A 6,567-nucleotide genomic window follows, 5' to 3' on the forward strand; every position below is an offset into this window, starting at 1 on the left:
GGACAACACAACCTGAATGAAAGCCTTTCAAAACAAAAAAAATAGGGTTAGCTAGATAAGAGGAAGAGAATGACATATGTGCTTACTTTACTTGCAGTTCCCCTCCTTGACTATGTCCCGGCTGATTGGTGGGAAAAAAAGAGGTTAAGGGAGAAAAACCTTGCCTCATATGCGATTCCGCCTAACACATTGAACTCTGGGGGAAGAGGACTTTTTGTTTATTAAATCCCGTATCAGTTGGATTTTAAAAAAAGGGGAGTCCAAGACTATTCATTTCAGTTATCCACCCTTAAACGCGGAAGGCGTCATAGGATTTGAGCCCTTTAGGACTGGAAATTGGATATTGAATCACACCAATATCCTTGGCGGCCACATCGTGCGAGATTACCAGAACCTCTTTACTACTGACCATCATTCCTAATATTATTTGATTTAGATCCTTATCTTAGTGGCAAGATGACTTCTCAACAGGATATTAACGCGCTTTCTCAACCTATCTCAGAGGATTCCATTTTTCCGTTCCGTAAGGTCTTTTTTTTAATTGAAGGCTCCAGGACCAGATAGGAAAGCATTGAGCTAGGATGACTTCACTACCTTAGTCTATTCACCCTCGGATCAATTCACTGGCTTGCTTACTTGCTTGGTGCACACTGACTTGACTGACTGAAGACCGGAATGGACCAATGCGAGATTGACTAAAGAAGGGCGCCAAGGAAAAGGCAAACTAGATAAAAAGCCAAGCTGACTGAATGAAATGCCGCAGCTGACTCTGACTCCGGTTTGGTACCTATTCCATATCTGAAGATTGACCACAGCCTAATTAATTGAATGCCTTACCGCTTTAAACTTTGCTTGGAGTTCGATCCGCCTATGAACTCTTCTTCATACGCTTACTCTCTTACCGGAAAGGCAACCCAACGAAAAGAGTCTTAGTCCAGCTTCGTCCCAAAGCTTGGAGATGCCAGGGGCTGAAAAAGTGGGAGTTACAGTATGTTCTTCTCAAGCCAAACCTTCCGAATGGAAGCGCTGGGTTTCTCTGGACTACTCTTCTGCCATTCATTACCCTTGACATGAGAGGTATATCGTTACCTTTGATCTCATTTCCATTTTTTTTATTTTGCAGAGTCTCAGCTCTTTCCTCGAGCCCCACGGGGTCCTCTCAATCCCGCTCTCTCACTTCTGTCGCTATAAGTGTGCTCCCCCTTTGTGCGCAGAACGCCGAGGGTGTTCAGGTCTTTCCCCTCTTTTATCTTATTGCTTTCTTTTCTCCATTTCTCACTTGGGTCTAATTGCCAGGTTCAAGTGAACCCTCAGTAGCTTGAACCTGGCAACGGTCTTTGACACATCTATTAGCTGAAGAGGCCTAACGCTGGTCTTTTTATTCTTCCTATGACTAGCCGATGTAGACTATATCCATAGCCTTTCATATTAGTTAGGGTTGTGTCCTTAACGAATTTGTGAAACTCGTTTAGGCGAATCGATCAATATAAGGGCTTATACACCTACCTTTGAATGAAAGAAGTGTTGATTGTATGCCTGGAAAAGAGAAAGAGTGACTTCCGGCGGTCTGACGATTGATTGCATTTGGTTCAATTTATCTTGCTTGAGAGGGCAAAGGCAGGAAATAGAGTATGGAGTTAGGGGCTTGCTTAATGGCTTTCCTTCCGGCTTCAATGCTCAAGGCATTTCTTTTTTCTTTTTTTGGATTATGCTCTAGTGTTTGAATCATTTTTCTATCTATTCGTCTTTCTATTGATCTATTTGTTTTGCTATCATTCAGTATCAGTAAGATTGATTAGTATGTGGATTACGTGGCTCGCTCTCGCTCTTTGAGTTCTTGGTCTGAAGGTGAACGAGCTCTTGGTGTCGTAATTCCTACTCGCTTTCCTTGTATTAGCTACAGCCACCGAAGCATTCTTTCGTCAACACGAGTTAGCTATTCTCTGATCTTTGCCTTATTCTTTCTTCCTTTTCGTATGTATTTTCAACCGCACAACTGGAACCAAAAATTTCATTGCCTTGAAGAGCCTTCCATTCTTAAGCCAGCCAATCCAGTCAATCAATAAAGGGGCGAAGCGGTGTGAACATGGCCTCATTCTATGACGAGTTGGAGGAGATAGCAGGCTACGGCGAGGAGCCGCCCTACGAGGAAGACAAAAGGGACACTGAGGTCCGAGGACCGGAGGCCCACGTATATGCACTCATGAATACTTATCAATTCAAAAAATTCTTTGATCGTAGAGCAGGCACGTTTCGCCGCTACGCTAAAAGGCTCTTCTATTATGGATCACACGTCCAATTCTCTGGCTCAGAAAGGCTTTCGATGTTTTGATCCTTCTTCTCGTTTTCGCCGTCCCGGCATGTTACCTTCCCTTTTTGGAGTACCAGCTATAGTAGTCAGTCCACTGGGTCTACCTTTTGCGTCCCTGGTGAGGTTGGTTCATCGGCCGAGTCAATCCAGTTTAGAATCTTATTTTCTAGTGAGTTATAGAGCATCTAGTAGATAAACTACTAGCATGAGTAGTTAGACTACCCATACTCAGTTTACGCTGTTCGTGACAGCGATGTTCCAGTCAGACCCGTTCCAGAACCGATGAAAGAGAAAAACCCACTAGCGGGTAAACCTGTGCTTTAGCCCCCAGCAATAGATCTAGTGAGACAGGATTTTCCTTGCCTATGTTCCCCCTGAAGTGAGGCCCCACCGAATCGTCTGCTTAGTCTTCTTTCTCTTTCCTGTGCTATCCAGAAGAGTGAGACATAAGTCTAAAGTTATCCCACTAGTAATGTGCACTATCTGACTTGTCCTTGGTACATCTTATATGAAGCAGTACTGTAGCCTTACAAGCTGCTTGAATGGGTAGCGGACTTTCTATCTACGCCGAGTTTTGATGCCCGACTCAAAGCCTCCTACTCTTCCCCTTCCGCGAAGACAACCTCTGCCGCCTAGTCTGCTTGCCTTTGCTTCCTAAAGTGAGATGTCCAAGAGAAAAGGAACGAGGGGAAGAAGCGACGAGAACATAAAATCGTGAATGAAAGAGCGTGACGAGACTTTCTCAATTCGAGATGTTAGAAGGTGCAAAATCAATGGGTGCCGGAGCTGCTACAATTGCTTCAGCGGGAGCTGCTGTAGGTATTGGAAACGTATTCAGTTCATTAATTCATTCCGTGGCAAGAAATCCATCATTGGCAAAACAGTTATTCGGATATGCAATCCTGGGCTTTGCTCTAACCGAGGCTATTGCCTTGTTCGCATTAATGATGGCCTTTTTGATTCTCTTTGTTTTCTAAGTTTCTCCTTTTGAAAGGTGTAGTCTCTCCTACCTGAAGAGGACGAGGCCCCCGGAAATGGGGGGAAGGGGAGTGGGCAAGGGGCCCCTTCACGGCTAATCGATCTCTCTCCCTCTAGTAAGCTCATCGAAAGACCTGGTGCCCAATACTAAAACTTGGGGAAGGTGGGATGCTAGGTGGACAGGATTGGACGTTAACCTAGAGAGCTAAGTGTAGTGCACTTCGTTCTCTTTGATTGGCACATGGAAGATCCACTTAAAGCATAAAGAAGATCTGCACCGCTAAGACAAGGAAGGTAAGATGTTCAGAAAGAAGATAAGACAAAAAAGTCAATATTGCAACTGACAGCTAATAGGAGAGAGAATACAACTGTCAGCAAATAAAATAGATAAGACAGTCCTGTCTTGATAGTTTACTTCAGATTTCAATGTCCGATCTGACTGTGAGAATAGCGAAGTCCGGAATGACATGCTCAATGCCAGTCCATCCAGAAATGCCAGATGAATCCCGTGAGAGATCTAATCTAGGCAGAAGATCCCATCCCTAAAAAAAAAAAAGTGTAATCAGAGGGTGAAACCTTGCTTTGCAAAAGGGGAGTTCTTTCCCGCATCCATCCCATAAACCCCTGTCAAGCTTCTACTCATTCTCAATTCAGGAAAAGGTTTCCGGTTGCCATAAATAAAACCACAATCACACAGTCAACTCGAACAAAGAGCTTCTCGCCTACAAATTAAGGAGCTGGTCCAAGCCTTCCTCTTTACTGTTTAGGAGTAGCATTGAAGATTCGAAACCTTTCGTGTCGTCAGGTTGCTACACCTAACCTAGCCTAGCGGGAGCTCACTTAAGGCTCCGAGTATCATGATCGTAAGACGACATTTGCTAGCCTCACACTACCCTTTTTGGAACCCTCGAGTAGTCATGTGGAATAAACAAACGAAAAGAAAGGAGAAAGGCTTGCTGTTGCCAAGGCCTATTCCTCGACCATCGTCACCTATTCAATAAGTTGGGAGTCCCCGCCATGTAAACCCATATCCCATGGAAGAATCGAATCAATACCGACTATTTCTTTAGCATCCCGAAGAGTGACGAGAAGACCACACTTTACATCTTTCTTTCAAAAGAGGAGAACGCGCTCATAGAATATTAACAAAAATGAAAGAAATCCTCGTCCAGTGGCACGTCCTTTAGCTGCTGCGGTCCGGTACGGGGAAAGAAGTTCGGACATATTCTATATAGGAAGCGCTCCTTGCCTGAAGAATAGGCGTCTTTCATACCTTTCCTGGGAACGGGCAAGAAAACAGATTGGCCTATGAATGTGCACCCTCTTTCCTGATACTAGGGACATTTGATTCTTTCTGACCTATATTATAATCTTACCAAACTGCTCTTATTCCGCTAAAAGAGCAAAGATAAAAGCCCTCTTATGCCAGAAATTTAATAAAGAATAAAGAAAGTGTACTTTCACCTCTGGAATGGCAACATGCGAAAGACACCCACTGGCGTGCTTACGTTCTTTCTTCGCTTCCCAGCCAACAAGCAACTCCTTGAGCTTTATAAAGCCGTTGATTGCCATCCGTTTTCTTGCTGGAATCTTTTTCTTATTCTGAATATAACCTGTCCTCCCGGGGCTCAAGGGAGAGGCCTGACTGTCTTTTCTATAGAGTTGGAGTAGTAGTTGGACAAAAGAACTCTCTGGCCGGAGTCAAACACGTAGTCGTGACCTGTCCCGTCGTTACTCCTCTTTCTATATATGTTTAGGGAGAAAGAATTAGGCTGCCTAAAAAGAAACTCTAGGCGTTGGATTGTTTTTATTTTCTGCTGGTGAGGAAAGGTCGTGCAATCGCAGAGGACTAGTTCCCTATCCCGCTGATAAGAATAAAAAAGGGATCGGCGCAGTGGATAGGCCACTCTCACTGGAAGAGCTTAGCTTATTCCAAAGCATCCCTGACGCTCTCTAGTTTAGGAATAGAGGGTGCCGCATCCGAGGCAAAGCAAGAGCTAACAGCCTCTTTTTTTCCATCCTTACTTTCATCCGTTAATGCTTCTTCTTTCCAGTCAGTTTAGATCCTGAGAACAAGTCAAGCTTCAAATAAGTAGTCCGCTAAGGTCTGTCTAACAATAGAGCTTCCAGAGGCAAGCCGAAGCGGAGAATGTTTCTCCTAAAGAGTCTATTATAGTAGTCTATCAAAGCACAAGGAGAATGGCTCTGACTAAGCATCTGGTGAGGGATCCGCTGGATTAGTAAGCATCACATAAGGAGGACGGTGGAGATCTAAGTTGCTCCTTTCTTCCCCCTTCCCCAGTTCTCTAACTAGTGGTGTAAGCAAGTGCTCCATTGTGTAATGGTCTAAGGGCCTTTCAGTTCTAATCTGACCTACCGTGTCTAAGGTGTGACTTCTTCCAAGAGTGGGAGGGCTCACAGTAAGACCGGGTAGACGGGTATAGCAGTAATAGTACTTTCACCCAATAGGATAAGGCAAGTCAGTTTGAAAGCAAGGCAAACAACCTTTGCCTCTTGGACTACGGCTTGGAAACCTTTGCCAAGTTTCCTCAGTGAGAAAGGAATCAAACTCACTCTCTTTTCTTCTTCAACTCAACCAAGTCCAATAGAAAACACATTAAGCTTCGTCTAACAGGAAGTAGCACCTGCCGCCTTGCATAGCATGTCGAGAATCCTTTTCCTTGTTTCGAAATACAGATTGTTGTGGAGAGTCTAAATTGCGTAAGAGAAAGAAGCTGTTCTTGAATTGCTAGTCTGTCAGTGAGAAGCTGTGATCGAGAAAGTCTCGCCCAAAGAGCTCTACAGTAGTGCCTTGCGGGGTCGTAGAGCCGGGGGAGCTCAGATCCGATTCTTGCATTCATCTTAACTGCAGATTTCTACTTCTTCTTACCCAGTTTGTAAGCAGAGGAGAACAAATAAGATAGAAGCCCATATTGAAACTATACTTCCTAACTAGAGTAGTAAGAAGTCTTTTCAGAAGCAGTAGACTGAGAGGCTTTGGCAGAATTGATCGAACTTCTTGCTCTCAGGGTGCTTCGCTTGAGCTCAACCATCCGGGATGCTTGTTTTCTGAGGATGATTCTTTCGCGTAAGTAAGGGAAGTGTTGAGCCAGAGTAGAGATGACCTTTTCAGCATCGCTGTGAGAGCATCCGAGTGAATAATTTCTGCCAATTGCATGCTGAAATAGTTTCTTAGTGCTTCCCTTTGTTCTTGCAAGAGATCAAGACTGGTAGGCAGGCTAAGGCCAGAGATTCAATGCCCGAGGTCTTTCCTCTCC

The sequence above is a fragment of the Vigna unguiculata genome, unplaced genomic scaffold, assembly GCF_037176805.1.
Source record: "Vigna unguiculata cultivar grain cowpea cultivar isolate G323 ecotype 2 unplaced genomic scaffold, ASM3717680v1 ptg000095l, whole genome shotgun sequence".
Lineage (NCBI taxonomy): Eukaryota > Viridiplantae > Streptophyta > Magnoliopsida > Fabales > Fabaceae > Vigna > Vigna unguiculata.